Below are 26,382 nucleotides of genomic sequence, written 5' to 3'. Positions count from 1 at the left end.
CTCTCTCCAGACAGAAAAGGGATCTTGGAACTACAGCCGCCACTGTTACTGCCATCTCATTGGCGGCTATTGGAGCTACCACCTTGGCATTAGCCATGAGTCATACTGGGCAGACTGCTCAGACCCTGAATAATCTTTTAGCCAATGTAGCTCATGCCTTAGATGTACAAAAAGGAATTAATGGTCAACTAAAAGGAGGCTTGATGGTGTTCAATCAGAGTGTTGACCTCATGCAGGAGCAAATTGATACCCTATGGCAAATGGCTCAACCGGGCTGTCAATGAAAGTATGCTGGACTTTGTGTCACTAGCATACAACATGAGAATTTTTCCTGTGCTGCAAATCTGTCTAAACAATTGTCTAGCTATATTTTAGGTAATTGGACTGGAGAATTCGATACTACGATGGAGCAGCTGAGAGTGGCCATTATCAGAGTAAATTCTACCAGAGTGGACACAGGACTAGCCACAGGATTATCACCATGGATTGCTGCAGCCATGAATCATCTGAAGGAATGGGCGGGCATGGGAGCGTTAGCAGGCCTTCTGGTGTTGGTCTCCTTGGTTTGCCTGTGATGTATATGCAAGATTAGAGTCTCACAACAGCGTAATGCAGCCATGATCATTCAGGCCTTTACAGCCATTGAAGCAGGACAGTCTCCCCAAGCATGGTTGGCTACCATAAAGAGCTAAAATGTTATGCTCAGGATGCGAGGCTAAGCACTGCACTCAGGGTCAGCCGCTTTGGACCCAGAGAAGAGCATGTCTGATTGCATGCGGGTTGATGCCCCAGGTCCCGCCTCTGAGAAAAAGGTATCGGTCGGGTCTGATGCTCTTTGGGTGGATGACACCTAAATGAACATCAGTACAAAGTCCCAATTTATTTCTAATATCAGAGATCAGACCTCTACTCTTGCCTGATGCATCTAAAACAAAAAGGGGAAACTGTAGAGAGCTGCTTAATGCCGCGCCTTAAAGATGGAGCTGGTTTCCGCCTTCCACCTTCCCGATGGTGAGTGCTCTCTGTCACAAACAACTCCACATTTGGCTAAGGCTGAGGATCTGGCTTGCTTCCATGTATGTGGACCTATCTGCATTGCCCACATGGCAGGCTGGGGTTGGCTACCCAGAGGCTATTTAAGCTGTGGGCTGGCTTTCCCCAGGGTCAGATGATTGTTCAAGGTTCCTGAATAAACTGCATTGAAAAAAAAATTACACTTTATTCACTTTGTATCCCCCCATAAGCCCCTCACTCCTCCCCTCCCAATACCACTCTCCCATCCCCTTCTTCACACATGCCCCTCCCCAAGTCCACTGATAGGGGAGGTCCTCCTCTCCTTCCTTCTGATCTTAGTCTATCAGATCTCATCAGGAGTGGCTGCATTGTCATCTTCTGTGGCCTGGTAAGGCTGCTCCCTCCTCAGGGGGAGGTGATTAAAGAACAGGCCAAACAGATTATATCAGAGGCAGTCCCTCTTCCCATTACTATGTAACCCTCTTGGACACTAAATTGCCATGGGCTACATCTGTGCAGGGGTTCTAGGTTATCTCCATGCATGGTACTTGGTTGGAGTATGAGTCTCTGGGAAGACCCCTGTGTTCAAATTTCTAGTTCTGTTGCTCTCCTTGTGGAGTCAGGACTATTTCTTAAATACACCAGTGTTCAGTGGCCAAGTGGGTATTCTAGTAAGGGGAACAGGGACCGTCTGTGACATGAACTCAGTGGGGGCTCTTTGACCACCTCTCCCTGAAGGGAAAGCAGCCTTACCAGGCCATGGAGGAAGACTATGAAAGACAGTCCTGATGAGACCTGATAGGCTAGGGTCAGAGGGAAGGGGAGGAGGACCTCCTCTATCAGTGGACTGGGGAAGGGGCATGAGTGGAGAAGAGGGAAAAAGGGTGGGATTGGGAAGGGAGAAGGAAGGGATCTGCAGGTGGGATACAACGTGAATAAACTGTAATTAATAAAAATATAAAGAAAACAAAGAAAGAAAAAGTGCACCCGTATTGTTCTTTTCAAATAGGTGGTTCCCAGGTTCCTCTTGCCCACCTAGAGAAATTATGATGTTTCTGTTAGGAGAACAGAGGACGTAATGGCAGACCAAGACTCTGTGAGGAATGCAACCCTGTGCTGCCCTTAGAGTCAGTTCATTGATATGGGGATAAATTTATGGCTGGATCCAAGTCAAGGTTGTCCTCTCGTGATGGGAATGGAGCGTTATTAGAGGTCAAACTTAGAACAAACCTGAGTGGCAACTTTCTCAGAACATAAACTTTAATTATAGCACAGGTTTTTTCACACGGTTTCTAACAGCTGCTAAGTCTGGCTAGTATATACTGCTTATATCTGCAGGTCCAGTTCATACACTACTTGTGTCTTCCAGTCATCCAGGAGGTAACGCTCCTTTAGCTGAATTGTAATTTGTGTAATTTCATAATCCCAATCACATTAATTAGTAAATTCTTTACAGAATCAAGTTTACTACTTTGACTTTCTCCTGAATCCAAGTAATTAATAAAATAGTTGTAAAAACTAATTAGCCTAAGAGCTGATAAATAGTATGACAACCTTGGCTTGTAGCTCTACATTTTGTTCTATGCATAATTGAATAAGCTAACACATGTAAGAGAATTATTAATTTAAGATTGGGCATATACATATATAAACATTTAATTTATAAAATCAACATCTGCTATTTAAGGAGCTGTTACTAAAGTTAAGATAGCATAAATTCAGATTAGAAAGGCATAGAATGTTAAATACAGTCCCCATGCTAATCACAAAGAAGCTGACTGTAAATTATCTATAAAAGAAATAAAGAAAATATAGAAAGAAATTTGAGCACTTCACAGTAGAAGTAGGAGGCAATCACACAGTGAATGAACAATAATGGAGAGCTGAGGTATATAAAAAACAAGTAGCACAATCATAGGAGAGTATCCGTTTTCATCAGTAAACACTCTCAGCGTAAATGGATTAAACGTCCCAGTCAAAAAAGAGGTAGCCAAAGAATGAATTAAAACATGATCTAACTATATTATCTATAAGAGGTCATTTGAGCTATATTTTCAATTCAGAAGTGAAGAAATACAAATATAATCCAGGCAAATAGTAAGGCAAAGATTATAATTTCAAAGAGAATGGGGTCTAAATCAAAAAAGTTTCCTAGAAACAAAGCCTCTTGTATATTAATATAAGTTCAGTGTAGCTAGAAGATACAGTCGTAATTAATTATTTTGCTAGTCAGTATCTGTGAAATGAAAACTGACAGAATCAATGAATGAAATGGAAATGAAATGAAATAATTTTGGAGAGTTTGATACATTCTCAATGAGGGGCAGAGCAACCAGAGTCAAGGCAGGAGAGGAGGTGGAGGACTCGAGCATAAGCGGTTAGGTCTAGTGCACCGTGCAGACACTCCACCAGGAGCCAGTGCCCGCCCTTCTTCAGTCTGCGAGGCAGGCTCTGGCCACTACCGTATGTGAACCCACACACCAAGCATCAAGAGAGTTCAGAAACCTGCTGTCAAGATATTTCTCAACTACAATAAGATGACTGAATCAACAGACATGAAACGAGGAAAAAATCAGAGTATTGGAAACTAAAACATATATTAGAGAAATTCTAACAAAAATTAGAAAATACTCTGAGACATATAAAAACAAAACTACAGTATACAAAAGCTTATATGTTCCAAAGCATAGGCTAACGGGTCCATTTAATGACTTAAACACATAAAAAACAGGAAAACTCTTGAGCCAGAAACATAACTTTGTAACTTAAGAAACTGTCACAAGATACATGCACTACATCCAAGGCTAGTAGGAGAAAAGAAAGAATTCCTTTTTTTTCATATTTATTTTTATTTTTTTTAATTTATTACACTTTATTCACTTTGTATCCCCCATAAACTCCTCCCTCCTCCCCTCCCGATCCCATCCTTCCTTCCCCTTTTTCACGAATGCCCCTCCCCAAGTCCACTGATAGGGGAGGTCCTCCTCTCCTTCCTTCTGATTTTAGTCTATCGGATCTCATCAGGAGTGGCTGCATTGTCATCTTCTGTGGCCTGGTAAGGCTGCTCCCCACTCAGGGGGAGGTGATCAAAGAACAGGCCAATCAGATTATGTCAGAGGCAGTCCCTGTTCCCATTACTATGGAACGCACTTGGACTCTAAACTGCCAAGGGCTACATCTGTGCAGGGGTTCTAGGTTATCTCCATGAATAGTCCTTGGTTGGAGTATGAGTCTCTGGAAAGACCCCTGTGTTCAAATTTCTGGTTCTGTTACTCTCCTTGTGGAGCTCCTGTCCTCTCCAGATCTTACTATTTCCCACTTCTTACATAAGATTCCATGCACACTGCCCAACAGTTGACCATAAGTCTCAGCATCTGCTTTGATAGTTTGCAGGGCAGAGCATTTCAGAGGTCCTCTGTGTCAGGTTCCTGACTTGTTCCCTCTTTTCTCCTTCTTCTGATGTCCTTCCTCTTTGCCTTTCAGGATGGGGATTGAACAGTTTAGTCCGGGTCCTCTCTATTGATTAGTTTCTTTAGGTGTACAGATTTTAGTAGGTTTATCCTATATTACATGTCTATATGAGTGAGTATATACCGTGTGTGTCTTTCTGCTTCTGGGACAGCTCACTCAGGATGATCCTTTCCAGGCCCCACCATTTACCTGCAAATTTCATGATTTGCTTATTTTTCATTGCTAATATTCCATTGTGTAGATGTACCACAATTTCTGCATACATTCTTCAGTTGAGGGGCATCTTTGGCTGTTTCCAGCTTCTGGCTATTACAAATAAGGCTGCGACAAACATAGTTGAGCAAATGTCTTTATTGTGTACTTGAGCCTCTTCTGGATATATGCCTACGAGTGGTATGGCTGGATCTTGAGGAAGCGCTATTCCTAGTTGTCTGAGAAAGCACCAGATTGATTTCCAGAGTGGTTGTACAAGTTTACATTCCCACCAGAAGTGGAGGAGGGTTCCCCTTTCTCCACAGCCTCTCCAGCATGTGTTGTCACTTGAGTTTTTGATCTTAACCATTCTGATGGGTGTCAGGTGAAATCTCAGGGTTGGTTTGATTTGCATTTCCCTAATGGCTAATGACATTGAGCATTTAAGTGTTTCTCTGCCATTCTATATTCCTCTACAGAGAATTTTCTGTTTAGCTCTGTTCCCCATTTTTTAATTGGATTACTTGGTTTGCTGCTTTTCAGCTTCTTGAGTTCTTTATATATACTGGATATTAGCCCTCTGTCAGAAAAAGGGTTGGTGAAGATTCTTTCCCAATCTGTCGGCAGTTGTTTTGTTTTGATGACCACGTCCTTTGCTTTACAGAAGCTTTTGAGTTTCATGAGGTCCCATTTATTGATTGTTGCTTTTAGAGCCTGTGCTGTTGGTGTTCTGTTCAGGAAGTTTTCTCCTGTACCAATGGGTTCTAGGGTCTTCCCCACTTTTTCTTCTAACCAATTTAATGTGTTGGGTTTTATGTTGAGTTCTTTGATCCACTTGGACTTTAGTTTTGTGCAGGGTAATAAGTATGAATCTATTTGCATTTTTTCTACATGTAGACATCCAGTTAGACCAGCGCCATTTGTCAAAGATGTTATCTTTTTTCTATTGTATGGTTTTGGCATCTTTGTCAAAGATCAGGTGTCCATAAGTTTGTAGGTTTATTTCTGGGTCTTATGTTTGGTTCCATTGATCCAACATTCTGTTTCTATAAAGATATCCACTATGACCAAGTAGGCTTCATCCCAGGTATGCAGGGGTGGTTCAATATATGGAAATCCATCAATGTGATCCACCATATTAACAAACTGAAAGAAAAAAACCCACAGGATAATCTCCTTAGATGCTGAAAAAGCATTTGACAAAATCCAAAATCCATTCACGTTTAAAGTATTGGAGAGATCAGGAATACAGGCACATATCTAAACATAGTAAAGGCAATATTCAGCAAGCCTATAGCCAACATCAAACTAAACAGAGAGAAACTTAAAACAATCCCACTGAAATCAGGGACAAGTCAAGGCTCCCACTCTCTCCATATCTCTTCAACATAGTTCTGGAAGTCCTTGCTAGGGCAATAAGACAGTTGAAGGAGATCAAGGGGATACAAATTGGAAAGGAAGAAGTCAAATTATCACTCTTTGAATATGATATGATAGTATACCTGAGTGACCCCAAAAACTCTACCAGGGAACTCCTACAGCTGATAAACACCTTCAGCAAAGTGGCCAGATACAAAATTAACTCAAAACAATCAGTAGCCCTCCTATATACAAAAGGCAAAAGGGCTGAGAAAGAAAGTAGGGAAAAAAACCCTTCACAATAGCCACAAATGACATAAAGTACCTTGGTGTAACCTTAACCAAGCAAGTCAAAGACTTGTATGAAAAAAAAATTTCAAGTCTCTGAAGAAAGAATTAGAAGAAGATATCAGAAGATGGAAAGATCTCCCATGCTCATGGCTTGGCAGGATTAACATAGTAAAAATGGCCATCTTACCAAAAGCATTCTACAGATTCAATGCAATGCCCATCAAATTACCAACACAATTCTTTACAGACCTGGAAAGAAAAATTCTCAACTTCATATGGAATAACAAGAAACCCAGAATTGCTAAAACAATTCAGGAATTCCTCTACAATAAAAGATCTTCTGGAGGTATCTCCATCCCTGATCTTAAGCTGTACTATAGAGCAACAGTAAGAAATAATTCTTAAAAATTAAAGACATAACATACAGAATAGAAAAAAATTGAAAAGTTTATTGAAAACTTAACAGTGCTTAACAGAAAAGATTATACAATCTTTTACTCACACAAAGCAAAGTAGAGAAAAGGATGGCTGAAATGACTAAACTCAGAAGTGAGGTAGGGAAGATTTCCAAATGTGTGGAATACAAAAGATTGCCATGAGGAAGCAGAGTGAAGACTTGTACATCAGCAGCATGAACAAAAAGATAAAATGAAATTCAAAGGACATTTCTGTGCTTTTGATATGTCTATTTTACTAAAATGTTAAGAAAAATAAAAAATATTGGTCAGGCAGCTCCAAACATTAAGATGCTTAATATATGCGCTGAAATGCGTTACCCAACAACTGCATTTCCGTTACCTTGCCCCCGTGTGCCTCCCGAAACCTCGTCCAGGCAGTCATCCCTTCCAGATCCCCCAGGGCCTCCACGTTCTAGACCCGAGGCGCACCTCCGTTTGTTGTTTCTGCGTTCAGCCTTCCGTTCTTGCCCCTCGGAACCTCCTGCTCATCAGTCATGACCGTACTGCAGAGACGTTCTCAATTTCCTTAACCTCACTCTCCTCCGTTAATTCTCTAATTCACTGTCAGGCGCCATTGGTGTGTGCTTTCCCCATACTACTTTGTGTCACATTAATATTATCCCTTTTCTCTTTCTCCTCCTTAAAGCAAAAATGCCCAAAGGGCCAGAGTCCAGCACGTTCCTTAAAGAGCCCACGAAGCACTTGGCAGTTAATAAAAAATGTGTATTAAATAAAGACCATTTGTGACTTCAGTCTGGAGGGTTATTGGAAAATAGCCACAGGGAGATGGCAAAACAATAAACTGTGATGGTTATTGTCACTGTGATGTTTCTTTGCTCAAGCAAGCACTTCCCAGCAGGGAAGGCCAAGCTCTAGTTCCAAACCAGCACAGTTCTGGGGTAAAGTCTGGAGAGAGGGGCCAGGTTCAGCGTAACACTGGTACCAGGCGAGGATTCCTGATAACCAGTCAGGAGCACTTTTCCATATTAATGAGTGTGTGTGTGTGTGTGTGTGTGTGTGCACTCATCTGTCTGTGTGTTTGTGTGTACCTGTGTGTGTGTGTTTGTCTGTCTGTGTGTTTGTGTGTGTGTGTCTGTCTGTCTGTGTGTGTGTGTGCATGCCTGTGTGTGTCTGTCTGTCTGTGTTTTTGTGGGTGTCTGTGTGTGTACATGCGTGTATATGTGTGTGCGTGTGTGTCTCTGCTGTGTGAGTGTGTGTAGAATCTATGTCTCTGTCCATATCTCAGGACTCTGCAGGTATCCTCTGTATTGGTTTTCCAGCGTTATTAACTTAAAGACGGATGAAATATTTAAAGGATAGCGTAAGTGCAGCAAATGAGGAAGGAATTGACCTTCCTGTGTCCTGAGAAGTCCACGGCTCCTCGCAGAACCCCTTAGCATGGCCTGCATTCAGTGCTCTTTATCAGAGAACATTGCCGTTTATCACGGACCACGCCTCACAAATGCTAGATCCCACCTCAGAAGCATTTTCCTCCTGAGCATCTGGAGATGACGTTTTTCAGTCAATAGTCCCCTTTGGATGCAATGAAAGAAATCACAAAGTCCAACAGATACCCGTGAGCGTGCACGCTCTTGCGCATGAAGCTTCGGTGCAGAAGCTAAGCATGCTGACCTTGGGAAGCTGGAACATTTCGCCCACAGCACCAGCCTGAGCAGCGCACATTTTACATGCTCAATAGTCAGCGAGTAGACGCCAAGGTTGGCCTTTTGCGCCCGACTCATGCCTTCTCAGAAGCTGTAGGGATTCAGGAAGACATCTATCCCAGCACGTTCCTTACAGTCCCGTTCACACGCCCTTCAGGTGTCTCAAGAGCGCGCTGTCTAAAGTGAGGACGAAAGAAGTTACAGCTAGGATCATTGTCCTGCCCTGGGTAACAATAAAATCCCCTAACTGATGACATTTTGGAGGAAGAAAAAGAGACATGTGTCAAAAAATTAGGGTGCCTTCATAAGAAATCCCACAGCCTGGTACAATTGCCGTCTCCCTGTCTCGATGACGCTGGCATCCCTGGTGTGTAACTCACATTTAAGTGGCGACATTCTGGGCGACTCATATTAACTGCAATGGGCTGAGCAGCTTGAACTTCAATAAAATGCACATTAAGTGACTGAGTTAATTTAACCTCATTAATCCTCAACCCAACAGAACCACTGAAAGCCTTCCGAGCTGCGCCAGCTTCCTAGGCAGCGTAAACAAGAGCCTGCAAGAAGCCAGCACCAGGAACCCCCGCGGGCCTGGCTCTCAGGTTGTCCCTGAGGGGTAAAGTCTGCACAAGGCCTAGAACCCGGCTTCAAGGGCGTCTAACAATCACAGGCTGTGCCCATCCGAGCTACTTCCCAGGCAAGTTCTTAAAAATAAATTCTCAAACAGAATATTGCCATCCGTAAAGAAATAGAGGAAGCTGCAACCAAACAGTTTATGGCCTTTAGAAAGGAAATGCTTAAAACACTGAATGAAATGATAGAAACAGAGTTGAAGGAACTAAAAGAAAAACAGGAAAGTACAATCAGACAGGTGAAGGAAGTAAACAAAACAACTCAAGACCTGAAGATAGAACTGGAAAAATTAAAGAAAACACAAATGGAAGAAATAATGGAAAGGAAGAATCTAGGGAAGAAAACAGGAACTACAGAGATAAGCATAACAAACAGACTACAAGAGATGGAAGAAAGAATCTCAGGTGTAGAAGATACAATGGAAGAAATCGATGTATCTGTCAAAGAAAATGTTAAATCCGAAAAATTCCTGACACAGACCGTCCAAGAAATGCAAGACAATATGAAAAGACAAAACCTAAGAATAATAGGTATAGAGGAAAAAGAAGACTCCCTTCTCCAAGGCCCAGAAAATATTTTCAACAAAATCATTGAAGAAAATTTCCCCAAGCTAAAGGAGAGGCCAATTAGAATACATGAGGCCTACAGAACACCCAACAAATTTGACCAGAAAAGAAAATCCTCCTGCCACATAATAATCAAAACAGTAAGTATACAGAACAAAGAAAAAATACTAAAAGCTGCAAGGGAAAAAGGCCAAGTAACATATAATGGCAAACCCATTAGAATCACACCTGACTTTTCAACAGAGACTATGAAAGCCAGAAGGGCCTGGACGGATATCATGCAGACCCTAAGAGGACACAGATGTCAGCCCAGGCTACTATACCCAGCAAAACTCTCAGTCCTCATAGATGGAGAAAACAAGATATTCAATGACAAAAACAAATTTCAACAATACCTACAAACAAATCCAGCATTACAGAAGACACTGGCAGGGAAAATACAACCCAAGAAAGCTAGCTACATTCAAGAAAACACAGGAAATAAATAACCTCACTTCAGTAAAACAAAAAGCAACCAAGCACACAACAGTATGACCACAGCCAACATCAAAATCAAGAGATCTAACAGCCACTGGTCATTAATCTCTCTCAACATCAATGGACTCAACTCTCCAATCAAAAGACACAGATTAACAGAATGGATACGTAAACTAAACCCAGCAATCTGTTGCATACAAGAAACACACCTAAGACACAAAGATAGACATTACCTGAGGGTAAAGGGTTGGAAGACAACTTTCCAAGCAAACGGACCCAAGAAGCAAGCAGGAGTAGCCATTCTAATATCTGATAAAATAGACTTTCAACCAAAATTAATCAAAAGAGATGGGGAAGGACACTTCATACTCATCAAGGGAAAATTCCACCAGGAAGACATCACAATCCTGAACATCTATGCCCCAAATACAAGGGCACCCACATTTGTGAAAGAAACATTGATAAAATTTAAAGCACATATAGATCCCCACACATTAATAGTGGGAGACTTCAACACCCCACTCTCAACAAAGGACAGGTCAACAAAACAGAAATTAAACAAAAAAACAATGTCTCTGACAGAGGTCATGAATCAAATGGACCTAACAGACATTTACAGAACTTTACACCCAAACACAAAAGAATTTACCTTCTTCTCAGCACCTCATGGAACCTTCTCCAAAATAGACCATATAGTGGGTCACAAAGCAAGCCTCAACAGATACAAGAAGATTGAAATAATCCCATGTATCTTGTCTGATCACCATGGAATAAGGCTGGACCTCAACAATAACAGAAATAACAGAAAGCCTACACACACATGGAAACTGAACAACTTGTTACTAAATGACAGCTGGGTCAGGGAAGAAATTAAGAAAGAAATTAAAGTCTTTCTAGAAATCAATGAAAATGAAGACACAACATACCCGAACTTGTGGGACACAATGAAAGCAGTGCTAAGAGGAAAGTTCATAGCACTAAGTGCCTTCAAGAAGAAATTCGAGACAGCTCATTCAAGCACCCTAATGGCTCACTTAAAAACCCTAGAAAAAGAAGAAGCAGACACACCAAGAAGGAGTAGACGGCTGGAAATAATCAAACTCAGGGCTGAAATCAATCAATTGGAAACAAATAAAACAATTCAAAGAATCAATGAAACCAAGAGCTGGTTCTTTGAGAAAATCAACAAGATCGACAAACCCTTAGCCAGGCTAACTAAAAGGCAAATCAACAAAATCAGAAATGAAAAGGAGGATATAACTACAGACACTGAGGAAATCCAAACAATCATTAGGACTTACTTCAAAAGTCTATATGCCACAAAATTTGAAAATCTAAATGAAATGGACAATTTTCTTGATCGATTTGACTTACCAAAGCTGAATCAGGACCAGGTAAATCAACTAAATAGTCCTATATCCCCCAAAGAAATAGAAGCGGTCATCAAAAGTCTCCCATCCAAAAAAAGCCCAGGACCAGATGGCTTCAGCACAGAATTCTACCAGACCTTCAAAGAAGAGCTAACACCAATTCTCTTCAAACTATTCCACAAAATAGAAACAGAAGGAATATTACCAAATTCATTCTATGAAGCCACAGTCACCTAGGTACCTAAACCTCACAAAGACTCAACAAAGAAAGAGAATTTCCGGCCAATCTCCCTTATGAACATTGATGCAAAAATACTTAATAAAATACTTGCAAACCGAATCCAAGAACACATCAAAGATATTATCCACTATGACCAAGTAGGCTTCATCCCAGGTATGCAGGGGTGGTTCAATATATGGAAATCCATCAATGTGATCCACCATATTAACAAACTGAAAGAAAAAAACCACATGATAATCTCCCTAGATGCTGAAAAAGCCTTTGACAAAATCCAACATCCATTCATGTTCACAGTATTGGAGAGATCAGGGATACAAGGCACATATCTAAACATAGTAAAGGCGATATACAGCAAGCCTATAGCCAACATCAAACTGAACGGAGAGAAATTACCAACACAATTCTTTACAGACCTGGAAAGAAAAATTCTCAACTTCATCTGGAATAACAAGAAACCCAGAATTCCTAAAACAATCCTCTACAATAAAAGATCTTCTGGAGGTATCTCCATCCCTGATCTTAAGTTTTACTATAGAGCAACAGTTTTAAAAACTGCATGGTACTGGCATAGAAACAGAATGGTGGATCAATGGAACCGAACAGAGGACCCAGAAATAAACCCACACACTTATGGACACCTGATCTTTGATAAGGACGCCAAAACCATACAATGGAAAAAAGATAGCATCTTCAACAAATGGTGCTGGTCTAACTGGATGTCTACATGTAGAAAAATGAAAATAGATCCATACTTATCACCCTGCACAAAACTGAAGTCCAAGTGGATCAAAGACCTCAACATAAAACCAGACACATTAAATCGGCTTGAAAAAAAAGTGGGAAATACCCTAGAACTCATTGGTACAGGGGAAAACTTCCTGAACAGAACACCAACAGCACAGGCTCTAAGAGCAACAGTCAATAAATGGGACCTCATGAAACTGAAAAGCTTCTGCAAAGCAAAGGACACCGTCATCAAAACAAAGCAACCACCTACAGATTGGGAAAGAATCTTCACCAAGAGGAGGGAGGGGCTTATGGGGGGATGCAGAATGAATAAAGTGTAATTGATGAAAAATTTAGAAAAAAAGGGAAAAAAATAATTTAAGAACCCTAAATGACTTTCAAAAGTGGAGGAAAACATGGAGTTAGTCAATTGGCATGGAGCACGTCTTGCCCCTGGGGGCAATGGTCTCCTGAACCTACTCAGACCTCGGACACCACCACTGCTAGTTCTAGAACTAATGCAGGAAGTTCCAATGAGGGGGTTAAGGCTTCTCATAATATTTCCTATAAGCCCACACCTGTTTGTCTATATCCCCCATTTTTATTCATTATTAGCCAGATAGAGCCAAGTAATTGTGGTGATGATACTTGCTTTTTTGCCTAATGCTGGAATGCTAGTAAATTTAGGTATGCCCTGGTTACTCGCATGCCTCACTGCGTGCCTGTGCCCGTTGATGCCCCTCATGCTATGACTCTCTTCAGACAGAAAAGGGATCTTGGAACTACAGCCACCATTGTTACTACCATCTCATTGGCGGCTGTTGGAGCTACCACCTTGGCATTAGCCATGAGTCATACTGGGCAGACTGCTCAGACCCTGAACAATCATTTAGCCAATGTAGCTCATGGCTTAGTTGCACATAAAGGAATTAATGCTCAACTAAAAGGAAGCTTGATGGTGTTCAATCAGAGGATTGACCTCGTGCAGGAGCAAATTGATACCCTATGGCAAATCGCTCAACTTGGCTGTCAATGAAAATATGCTGGACTTTGAGTCACTAGCATATAACATGAGAATTTTTCCTGTGCTGCAAATCTGTCTAAACAATTGTCGAGCTATATTTTAGGTAATTGGACTGGAGAATTCGATACTACGATGGAGCAGCTGAGAGTGGCCATTGTCACAGTAAATTCTACCAGAGTGGACGCAGGACTAGCCACAGGATTATCATCATGGATTGCTGCAGCCATGAATCATCTGAAGGAATGGGCGGGCATGGGAGCGTTAGCAGGCCTTCTGGTGTTGGTCTCCTTGGTTTGCCTGTGGTATATATGCAAGATTAGAGTCTCACAACAGTGTGATGCAGCCTTGATCATTCAGGCCTTTACAGCCATTGAAGCAGGACATTCTCCCCAAGCATGGTTGGATACCATAAAAAGCTAAAATGTTACGCTCAGGATGCGAGGCTAAGCACTGCACTCAGGGTCAGCCGCTTTGGACCCAGAGAAGAGCATGTCTGGTTGCATGCGGGTTGATGCCCCAGGTCCCGCCTCTGAGAAAAAGGTATCGGTCGGGTCTGATGCTCTTTGGGTGGATGACACCCAAATGAACATCGGTACAAAGTCCCAATTTATTTCTAATATCAGAGATCAGACCTCTACTCTTGCCTGATGCATCTAAAACAAAAAGGGGGAACTGTAGAGAGCTGCAGAATGCTATGCCTTAAAGATGGAGCTGGTTTCCGCCTTCCACCTTCCCGATGGTGAGTGCTCTCTGTCACGAACAATTCCACATTTGGCTAAGGCTGAGGATCTGGCTTGCTTCCATGTATGTGGATCTATCTGCATTGCCCACGTGGCACGCCTGGGTTGGCTACCCAGAGGCTATTTAAGCTGTGGGCTGGCTTTCCCCAGGGTCCGAGGATTGTTCAAGGTTTCTGAATAAACTGCATTGAAAAAAATAAATAAATAAATAAATTCTCCTTTTTTGGCCCCCTCTTCTCCTTTGACTGAGAGCATCATTCTTGTTCAAGCTCCTGGTTTTGCTTTTTAGCTTACATTTATGGGATAGAAAAGAATTTGCTCAATTACAATAAAAATTTCTCTCAACTGCCTCTGATATCTTTCCCTACAGAGGGTGAGTTCCAGAAGCAGTGACAGCACGGGGTTTTCAGAATTTCACTCCAAATGGACAGAAACGTCAATGTTCTGTAAGTTGCTGACATAATTTTAATATTTACTCACGTGTTGGCTGTTCTGCCTGAGACTATTTCTGCCGTGGTTATTTTCGTTTAGAGGTTAGAGGCTTGGAGTTGAACCAAAAACTTGCCCCTGACAATCATACTGCCCCAAGCCAAGACACGCAGCTTTAGGTAACGCTGTAGAACTGCCATGAAAAAGTACTACAATGAAGTAAGGATAAAAGGAAGTTGATGTCTGTCGTTACTCCACCATTGCTGTTTCAAGGGTGAACTCTCCACTCAGAGGAGTATATTAGGGGTATATTTGTGATCCTTTAAAAATATTGATTAAGGAGGAGGTCTTCCCCTATCAGTGGACTTAGAGAGGGGACATGGGAGGAGATGAGGGAGGGAGGGTGGGATTGGGAAGGAATGAGGGAGGAGGCTACCGCTGGGATACAAAGTGAATAAACTGTAATTAATATAAAAAAAGAAAAATGTTAATTAAAAGTAAATTAAAATATCCATCTCATTAGTGTTTAAATTTTCCATAATCTTTAATAAGTGGTAGAATTATATGTATATCAAATAATTTCTTTGATTTAATTTCTTTGCACAGGAGTTGGATGTGGACACACTCCCGCCCTGATCTAAAGTGTTATGACTCCATGAACCAGCAAGAGACTCCAGTCTCTTTAGAGAATGCCGCACAAAACAGAAAAGCTCTTAAAAGGAAACGAAATACAAATTAAAATATTTTCTTGCTTAGCTAGTTTCAATATTTATCTAAGAAGGTGAACTTTTCATTGGCAAGTAAATTATTCAAATCTCATACTTAGAACTGGTAGTTTTAGACAAATTATAGATTTCAAGTAAAATGAGCATTAAAAAGCATGCCAGGCCTGCACTCTTCTGTTATAGTCACAGAAGACAGATTTCACACTACTGTTTAACCAACTACAACTTTATTCAAAAAAACAATTTATGAAAATAACATAAATCAGATTTGCTAAGATCAGTAATAAATATTGTGAATGAAAAATTGTAGGAAAGACAAGCTATCTTTAGAGAACACAGATCAATTCATATTTCCAAACTCTAGTACATAACATCCTTTAAATCATGTCCAATATGTTGAAAAATATAAATATCCCCGCACTGCTGCCAAAATATATCTCTTGACAGTTTTCTATTTTTATATAAATGTGTAGGTTTTATAGACACCTGTTTTTCGTCTTCAAATTTTCCTTTCTATAACATATTTTAAAGTAAAATTATACATCATTTTCCTGAAAGAATAATAAGTGTAATATATTTTACATTACTCTGGGTAGGTATTTTAAAATACATACAGTCATGATAATTTCTGATGATGTAAAAAAGAGTAAAAATAACTAGTTAACAAAAATTTACATCTTCTCACCACCATTTTTAACATTATTCTGTTTTATTTTAAGTACTTTCATCAAGACATGGCTTTTTAAGTGAATGTATATATATATATATATATATTGCCAACAGCGTTGCTAACATCTGGCCTTGATCAACTCAAAAACTGGTATCTAGTCATTTCAAAATTTGTTGCAAAAAGCTAATTTTCATGCAGTTTGTTTTTATAAGACAAAATGATCTTTCTAATGTCTTACACACCGATGCCACCAAAACAGTGTCAAACACCAGTGTAAGGCTCTGGTCTGGTAGTTTGAATGATAATGACCCCATATGCTGTTATGGTTGAATAATTGATCCCTGGCTAGTGGAATTGTTTGGCAATGCTTCGGATGTGCAGCCTTGTCAGAATGAAGTTTGAAAAGTCCATGCCAGTCTCACTCTCTGTCTCTCTCTCTCTCTCTCTCTCTCTCTGTGTGTGTGTGTGTGTGCGTGCGTGCGTGCGTGCGTGCGTGTGTGTGTGTGTGTGTGTGTGTGTGTGTACCCTGGAACTATGCCTGCCTGATGATATGCTTCCTATCATGTTGATCATAGACTCACCCTCTGAAATTGTAAGCAACACCCCCAATAAACTCTTTCTTCTGTAAGTGCCTTGGCTGTTTTTCTTCATGATAGCAATAGTAACCCTAGCTAAGACATAGGTTGAAGGTCATATAAATTTACATTTTGTATTTCTTACTGAGAAAGAACTGGAAACAAACACCTGGACATGATGTGATAGGATTCCATCTTGTTTATCATCACTTCTAGGAAAGACAACCTCAAGTGAGCAGCTTTGGTACGACTCCACGCCTTGTAAAACAAATGAGAAGACAACTTTGAGCTTGGATATGTGAGAAGCATTAAAACTATCTAAACTTTTCCAAAATAACAATTTAAGGAAAAATAAACACTGCTTCCCTAGTGATATTTTTCATAGTACTTTTATCTTGATTAAATAATTGCTTAAATAGTTAAAACTAAATAATTAAAGTTGTTTAAATAATTAAAGCCATAATTTCAAGCCTGCCTCTTTAAACACCGTTGATGTTATGTGGAAGTCTATGATTTATTGAGTCTGATAAGTAATTATACTACAGATTGATGTGATCTATATAGTTTTCGAAGATGTTGCTATCATATTTTAGTGGTTGAATGATCAGATTTAACCAAATTGACTAAAATTAACTAGAATACTTAGTGTTATGGTTAACATTATTTAATAAAGTTTAGCCTTATATGCACTATACTCAATATCAATTCAATGTTGAGATGAAACTTTAGAATAAGATAATACTTACAATGAAATATTCTTTCTACTGGATTACCTTAAATATGAGGTGTAGCAGTACTTTGGATATAGGAAAAACTCACTTGACTGTTTCCTTGAATAAGGCATAAGGAACACAAGTGATGAATGCCAATGGCAATAATTGATCTATTAAATTATCCCAAAATTATTACTATTGTAATAATTGTGTCATCAGAGACACCATTTGTGAGAAAATAGAAGGGAGTAAAATCTTCAAAAGTCTAAAGTCTGTGGTGCTTAGATTGGGAACATTAAGCTCATACCAGGTCCCAAGAAAGGTAAGTACCTAAGACTTTAGTGAAATGCGAACTTCAAGGGGTATAATTTTGATTGCTTTGGAGCCTGAGTGCTTTAGAGAGAATTAATTCCTATGTCACTTTTAAATAATTTGGGAAGGAGGGTCACAATAGATTAGAATTGTCTGTCATGTTATTGCCAACCCTTATTGGAAAAGTCCATTATCTTCTTAGAATATATGCCTGGCCTTCTGTCTTAATTAGGGACACTATTCATGTAATAAAACACCATAACCAAAAGCAACTTGGGAGGAAAGTTTATTTCCTGCACAGTTCTACATAACAGTTCATCATCAAAAGCAGTGAGGGCAGGAACCTGAGCAAGGCAGGAACCTGGGGCAGGAGCTGATGGGGCAGGCCGTGGAGGGGTGCTGCTCACTAGCTTGCCTCTCATGGCTTGCTCAGCCTCCTTTTTTATAGAACCCAGGACCAGCAGTCCAGGGATGGCTCCACCCACAGTGGACTGGACTCTCCCCTCCCCCATCAGCCACTAATTAAGAAAATCCCCTGTAGCCCAGTCTTATGGAGGTATTTTCTCAACTGAGGCTTCCTCCTCTCAGATGAGTCTACCTTGTCTCATGTTGAGATAAAACTAGCCAAATAGCTCTGCCTACCATGAATAACTAGAAGTTATAAGATGTTATAAGACTCCAGAATGACCAGTCCTCAGTCATTGGTAAAGATGCCAATGACAGAGTAGCCTCTCCATTCTGTGTGCTAGGGCAGGTGTCATTTTAAAAGTGCTGAACCTAACTTAAGTCATTTTTAGAGTCTACTCATTAGTTCTCCTATTTCTAGTATGGAGCACTCTCCTAAAGACATACTCAACAGCTCTTTGGAAAATCTCTAGTGAATTCTTGCCTTTCTCTGTTTTCACAAGGAATGGAGTCAAGTAAAGGGAGATTTAAAAGAAGTAAGATAGACTAGTAGCTTAGAAATACTTCTCTGATATTTCTGAAATGCTTAAGAGTTACACGCATGTGCTACTGGTCTAATGTGCCCTGCTATCACTTCAAAGGAAACATCATAAAAAATAAAATCAAAGATACGGGGCAATGGATTCTAGATTATTCCTTAACCACAAGCCCCATATAGAACATTGGTGTTTTCTGGATGATTCATCATTTCCTTTAACATTCCCTGCTTTCGAATATTTATTAGACTCTAAAGGGCTGTTCTATGGTCTGGCTAGCCCCCTAAATATCAAGACAGAGACCTATAGATTTACTTAAACAGCTTTAGCACAATAACTGGGCAGGTACAACTGAAACTAATTTTCTAAGCTACCTTCCAGCTACATTCCCCAAGTTACTTGCATATCAGGCATCCTATCTGGGCTGGATTGACTCTAGCAGTCCATGACCTCTTTCTCTGACTTCTTTCTTTTCTCTCTCTTCTGCTTCTCTGGCTTCCTGGTCCCTACCTAAGAATCCCAGCCTGGAAGCCGAATTCTCCCCTACCTTTATTCTGTCCAGCTACAGGCTCCAGGCTTCCTTTATTAGCAAATCAGCAATAACAAAGGAGCAAAGTACACACAACATCACTTGTGTACATGAGAATGTACTCGTCTGGACAGCAACTAGATTTTGGGGTCCAGCATTTAGCAGTTGAATACACAGCAGCACCAGACCAGCCCCCTCAATAATACCCGCCTTAACCAAAGCATTAGATGGTGGGAAAGTTACATATTCTCCCTTTAATATTTTCTCATCTCTTAACTTTTCATCTCCATCCAAAGGAAATCAAATCTTTAGTAAAACAAAATTAATTACTCTTCACAAAAATCTAGAAACATCCAGCTTCAGCTGTAGGACTAAACCAATGATTGTACATGTAGCAAGTAATTTCATATTAGACACTACAGTAATAATTCCTACATCTCATCAAAGTACTGTAATCATAAAAACTCATAATCTTAACACAGCAAAAGAAAAGACTTATTTCCATTGTCTACTGGGTTATAGAACAAATCCATAACTGATTAAAATTAAATTTTTGTAAAAATAAGCAATGAGAAGCTCAGTAAATCAATTTATTAGGTATTGCTTTTGTGATTAGGCTTTCATACTTCCATGCCTTACAGCTTATGCATATGCCTGTGAAATTATATTCTATGATGTAAAATATCTTATCGTTGTCTTCGTTACTTTCCTATTGCTGTGATAAAACATCATGACCAAGGCAACTTATAAAAGAAAGTGTGTGATTGGGGCAGGAGGCTTATAGTTTCAGAGGGTTAAAGCCCATAATGGCAGAGCAAAGGCAGGGTGGCAGCAATAACCGATAGCTTATCCTTGGTTCCCACATAAGAGAGAGAGAGAGAGAGAGAGAGAGAGAGAGAGGTAGAGAGAGAACGAAGGACTAAAGTCTTTTGAAACCTCAAAGCCCATGCCTAGAGACGCACCTTCTCCAACAAAGTCACAGCTGGTGACCCTTTGCAAACAGGTCTATCAGCTGGGAACAGTCACCAAATATATGAACTTATGGGGGGGTCTCATTTGAACAACCACAATTACCTTTCACAAAATTTATTGCCACCTGTAATGTAAGTAACTATGAAATGAAATTATAGGGTTCCATGTATAGTATTAAAATAAATACATTTCTACCCTGATTTTTATATACATAAAACTCCTGGTTGAATAGGTTCCATACTGCCTATATCATCCTTTATTGTTGGAGCCTTTATAAGAATCCATTAGTCTTATCAGGAGAAAAAATATTCAAGAGGAAAGGTGTTTTATCACCTTTATGCTTATAAATATTGTGTAAGTATCATCACTTCTTACCTCTATTCTATTAAAAAAGTAAATAACAGTTTCTTATAAACATTTCTGTGTAAAACATAATTCTGACATATTTTCCTAACAATATACACAATAACTATAAATTCCTCAGTTTGCATTTACAAATGAAAGCATTTTTGTTGTTCTTCACAGTGCAAAGGCAAAGTACCCAGAAGTCCTTGCCATGACTAATGAATACAATGAAGTCTTTGGAACAAACACTGTTAGGATAACATATATTTTCAAAATGAGTCTAATACCCTATTTTAAAGAAATTTTAACAATGTATCTGCTATCTTATTGTTCATGGTAACCATGAGTTTCAGTTCAATATTCTTTTAGACAGAAAAAAGTTATGTATTATGGTTTGAAGCATTCAGAAAAATAATTCTATACCACGATAGCAATAAAGTACCTGCTTAGACAATGCCATAACTCCTCAAATAACATGTAGAGATTCTTAGTTTTGCATTAACAAAATGTGTTATTCAAAATATCAAGCTTGGAAAAATACAAGAGTCAGATGATTCTGAGTATATTTTTGAGTAAAGACACGAGAGAATGTGTGAGGAAATTCAGAACATGGAACTTGTGCTGTGATTTGGAGGGAGCTTATCCCTCAAAGTTCTGGTCTCCGAGGGAAATCTGGGCGTCTTTTTTTATAACTATCACAATGAAGACAATTTTCATCTACGTCACAGCTTTGGCCTATACTGATCACAAATAATTCAATAGGAAACTGTTGTTTATGATTTTCTAAATCATTTTTATTAATGTATTATTTCAAGGGATAAATTTGTATATTGGAAATGAGAGGAATGAAATTCTTATCAAGGATCCATCCAATAGCAAATTCGAAACTGACAAGAACTCAGAGTGGTGTAAGCAGTGATAAGTTGTTCATGGTCTGGAACCTGGCCTCACACCCATGCTCATGAAGGCCACCCTAGTGTGGTGATTTCAATGCGACTAGAACCGCAGGAGACATATTCTCATACTTGGTCCTCAGTTACTCAACTGTTTGAGGTCAAGGAGGTGTGGCCTAGTCGTGGGGAGGTGTCACTGCAGGCAGACTTTGAGGTTTCAAAAGGCTCCTGTCACTCCCTCTACGCCTCTAATGCTGCCCCTACTCTAGATCAAGATGTAAGCTCCCAGCCCTTTCTGCCACCGTGCCTTTGCTCTGCCATTACGGGCCCATAACCCTCTGAAACTGTAAGCCACATTAAACACTTTCTTTTATAAGTTGCCTTGGTCACAGTGTCTCATCACACTAGAAAAGTGACAAGATGCCTATTTAAGCTGGGAGTGTTATACAAAAAGAAGCAAGAAAATACAGACGTGGGCAACATGCTAAGGCCAAGAAGGGTTTCCACAGGAGGAGGTGGGGGTAACAGAGGGTCATGGTGAGCCAAAGACAGCTGACATTCATCATATTAAACTATAGAAGAAGAAGAATGACCCTTTGTCTACACTCATCAAACAGTCTAAAGTATTATTACAACCTGGACACCAGAAACCCAAGAAAACTAAGTCGTTAAAGTGGGAAGACCCAGTGAGCTTAATTCTTAGACTATAAAAATAAGCATAAAAGTTACCAAATTACTATGGCATACAATTACATGGCTACTATTTGGATCAATATGCTGGAAGAGATAATCAAAGGACCATATAAAAGGTGCCAGTAGCAAGCAAGGAGAGAGGGTAGAGAAATGTCAGACATAAATGAGTCAACTTTTACAATTGACATTTTAAACTATTACTTGGTATTTATTTAATTTAAAATATATTTTAAAAGTAGAGAGATAGAAACAATACCTTAAAAAAAAACTGCCTGAATAAATAATCTCAGAATTTGAGTAACTTTCCAGTCTTATATTTTCAAAAGGTGCTTAAAGACTCTTCTATTTAATCTCTTGAGTATTGTTATGACAGATGAAATCTTGAAAGCCTCTGAGGGTTTGTGAAAATATAGACTAAATAAAATTCAGAAATTATTTGCTGCACTCTCTGTAATGAGCTCTTGTGCTATAATGAATTTTGTCAGTTATGTTAAGATTATTTGGATACTCACATCTGGACTTTTTTGGCCCAAAAAATGTAGACTTATGTCTTCAAAAGCAGAGAAAGGCCAGGTGTGTTGAAACCAGTGTTCCATTTTACATTACTTCTTGTCCTCTTTAATTCAATTCTGAGACTCAGAATGCCTCAAGATTTGATCTGTGCATTGTCCGAATGCTGTCAGTAGCCTAGTGAGAGATTTAATATTGTTTATTGCCAAATATGTCTCCAAAAGTTTTAATCCCCTTATCTCACCATTACTTGTTTGTAAAACAGGCTAACGCAATATTGGGATCAGAGTGAGTCAACTCAGAAGCAATTTTAAATTAGAGGAAGGGAATTTGTCAGCTGTTAAAGTCTCTTAGACTTCTTTTCCAAACTTTTAAGGACAGGAAGACACAACAGCCCACTTTTGGTAACTTTTATAAATCAGAGTATTGTGAAGAAATGCATTTGCTTTGTCTAAATTGATGGCGCTTAATTTTTTTTTAATCTTGATTTTTTTTTTTTACATAAGAAAACATTCCATTCTGTGACCTACCCTGACCTTGAGTTCACACTGTCTTATAGAATCAGCCTCCTGACTGGTATGATTACCAAGATACATCACCACATCTGGCCTTCATATTATCTTTAAGGAATTAGAATATTCTAAGAACTATACATTGAGAGAACCAAGAAACTTGACAAAGTTCTAACATTAAGATAATACAGTAAGAAATCAAGTCCCGGTCTGAATTTTATAGATAAACCAGAAGTGGGGAGTGTGCTCCATGGTGAAATACATGTTTATTATGAGAAACTTTATGTAATCCCCAGCAGCAATCACAACAACAATAATATATATAATATATAAAAGAATATATCAATAATATGTAATATATAAGTGGGTGGCAACTAAAATCAACTCACTACAAAATAAGATCAAATTATCTACTTAGAGTTTATAGAAGGACATTTTAAGCTCTTCATTAAAAGATGATACAAAAATGGATTAAATAATCCCAAATGTTCTCACTTTGATTTTCATTTCCCTGATGACTAAGGATGGTGAGCATTTCTTTCTTTTTTTTTTTTTTTTCAATGCAGTTTATTCAGGAACCTTGAACAATCATCTGACCCTGGGGAAAGCCAGCCCACAGCTTAAATAGCCTCTGGGTAGCCAACCCCGGCATGCCACGTGGGCAATGCAGATAGGTCCACATACATGGAAGCAAGCCAGATCCTCAGCCTTAGCCAAATGTGGAGTTGTTCGTGACAGAGAGCACTCACCATCGGGAAGGTGGAAGGCGGAAACCAGCTCCATCTTTAAGACATAGCATTCTGCAGCTCTCTACAGTTCCCCCTTTTTGTTTTAGATGCATCAGGCAAGAGTAGAGGTCTGATCTCTGATATTAGAAATAAATTGGGACTTTGTACCGATGTTCATTTAGGTGTCATTCACCCAAAGAGCATCAGACCCGACCGATACCTTTTTCTCAGAGGCGGGACCTGGGGCATCAACCCGCATGCAATCAGAGGTTTTCTGCCATTAGATATTCCTCTGTTGAGAATTCTCTGTTTAATTCTGTACCCCATTTTTTTAATTGGATTACTTGATTTGTTGCTGTTTAACTTCTTTAGTTCTTTATATATTCTGGATATCAGCACTCTGTCAGATATAGGGTTGGTGAATATCCTTTCCCAGTCTGTAGGCTGTCATTTTGTTTTGACAACAGTGTCTTTTGCTTTACAGAAGCTTTTCAGTTTCATGAGGTCCCATTTATTGATCGTTGCTCTTAGAGCCTGTGCTGTTGGTGTTCTGTTCAGGAAGTTGTCTCCTGTGTCAATGAGTTCTAGGCTTTTCCTCACTTTTTCTTCTAAGAGGTTTAGTGTGTCTGTTTTTATGTTGTGGTCTTTGATCCACTTGGACTTTAGTTTTGTTCAGGGTGATAAATATGGATCTATTTTCATTTTTCTACATGTAGACATCCAGTTAGACCAGTACCAATTGTTGAAGATGCTGTTTTTTCCATTGTATGGTTTTGGCTTCTTTGTCAAAAATCAAGTATCCGTAGGTTTACAGATTTATTTGTGGGTCTTCTACTCGATTCCATTGATCCATCATTCTGTTTCTATGCCAGTGCCATACAGATTTTATTACTATTGCTCTGTAGTACATGCTGGAAAGGATGTGGAGAAAGGGGAACCCTCCTCCTTTCTTGGTGGGACTATAAACTTGAACAACCACTTTTGAAATCAATCTGGCGCTATCTCAGACAATTAGGAATAGTGCTTCCTCAAGATCCAGCTATGCCACTCATAGGCATATATCTAAAAGAGGCTCAAGTACACAATAAGGACATTTGCTCAACCATGTTCACAGCAGCTTTATTCATTATAGCCAGAACCTGGAAACAATCCAGATGTCCCTCAATGGAGGAATAGATACAGAAATTGTGGTACATTTACATAATGGAATACTACTCAGCAATTAAAAACAAGGAAATCATGAATTTTGTAGGCAAATGGTGGGAACTAGAAAAGATCATCCTGAGTGAGGAATCCCAGAATCAGAAAGACACATGTAGTATATACTCACTTATAAGTGGAAATATTATATCCTACATATAATATAGGATAAACACACTAAAATCTGTACACCTAAAGAAACTAAGCAAGAAGGAGGACCCTGGGTAAGATGACCAATCCTCACTCAGAAAGGCAAACAGGATGGACATTGAAAGAGGTAGAAAGGAGGGAATAGGACAGGAGCCTACCACAGAGGTACCCAGCAAGGTATCAAAGCAGAGGCTGAGAGTCATAGCCAAACTTTGGGCAGAGTGCGGGAATCTTATGAGAGAAGGTGGACATAAAGCACCTGGAGGGGACGGGTGCACCAAAAGGAGAGCAATAGAACTAAAATATCTGGGTACAGGATTCTTTTCTGAGATTAATACTCCAACCACGGATCATTCATGGGGATAACCTAGAACCCCTGCTCAGATGTAGCTCACAGCAACTCAGTCTCCAGGTGGGTTCCCTAGTAAGGGGAACAGGGGCTTTCTCTGACATGAACTCAGGGGCTGGCTCTCTGGTCACCTCCCCCTGAGTTGGAGCAGCCTTACCAGGCCACAGAGGAAGACAATGCAGCCAGTCCTGATGAGACCTGATAGGCTAGGGTCAGATGGAAGGGGAGGAGGACCTCCCCTATCAGTGGATTAGGGGAAGGGCATGGAGGAGATGAAGGATGGAGGGTGGGATTGGGAAGGAATGAGGGAGTGAGCTCCAGCTGGGATACCAAGTGAATAAACTGTAATTTATAAACAATAAATAAATTTTAAAAATAAAAATAAAAAAAAATAATTCTAACTGCCTAAGAGTCCAGATATTTGGAGGGCTGAGGCATGAGGTTCCTGAACTTAAGGCCAGTCTAACCAACATAGTAAAATTCTATCTTAAAAGACCAATCAAAATGACAACAACATAATATTACTTTAAATCTCTTCTCATATTAACAGAAAGTGTAAAACAGACGTGCTAGAAACGACAGATTTTTAAATAAGCAAATAAAAATGGTGCTGGGCTCTCAGTGTTTTCCTTTCGCCAAAGTGATTTATGGTTAGGAAGCTAATTAGTGTGGAACATTGATTACTTCATCTTGAACTTTGATCTTTACTATTGGATACAGCCTTGGTGAACCTGAAGAACACAGAAAGACAAAGCAATTAGTGCTGTTCAAAGTTCGGTCTGTCCTCAGGCACCCGTCTATTTTATAAACTGATATTGGGGATGTCAAGACCTATTTTTGTTTTGCTCAGGATGAAGTTATCCATAAGTCAATACACCCTGTTTACATGCTCTCATGTTGAAACAGAAGG

The 26,382-nt window shown here is 39.7% G+C and overlaps 1 long non-coding RNA gene across 1 annotated transcript in view; it reads right to left on the bottom strand.

The window, feature by feature from the left end:
• Positions 1–11,857: 11,857 nt before the first annotated feature.
• LOC132655926 (uncharacterized) overlaps positions 11,858–26,382 on the bottom strand; it is a 254,862-nt gene continuing 240,337 nt past the window's right edge. The window contains exon 3 of the long non-coding RNA XR_009593887.1: positions 11,858–11,948. This is a non-coding gene — a long non-coding RNA (uncharacterized LOC132655926). The remainder of the gene's footprint in view (positions 11,949–26,382) is intronic.

This window comes from Meriones unguiculatus, chromosome 8 (genome assembly GCF_030254825.1).
Source record: "Meriones unguiculatus strain TT.TT164.6M chromosome 8, Bangor_MerUng_6.1, whole genome shotgun sequence".
NCBI lineage: Eukaryota > Metazoa > Chordata > Mammalia > Rodentia > Muridae > Meriones > Meriones unguiculatus.
This window is presented reverse-complemented; position numbering and strand designations above follow the sequence as displayed.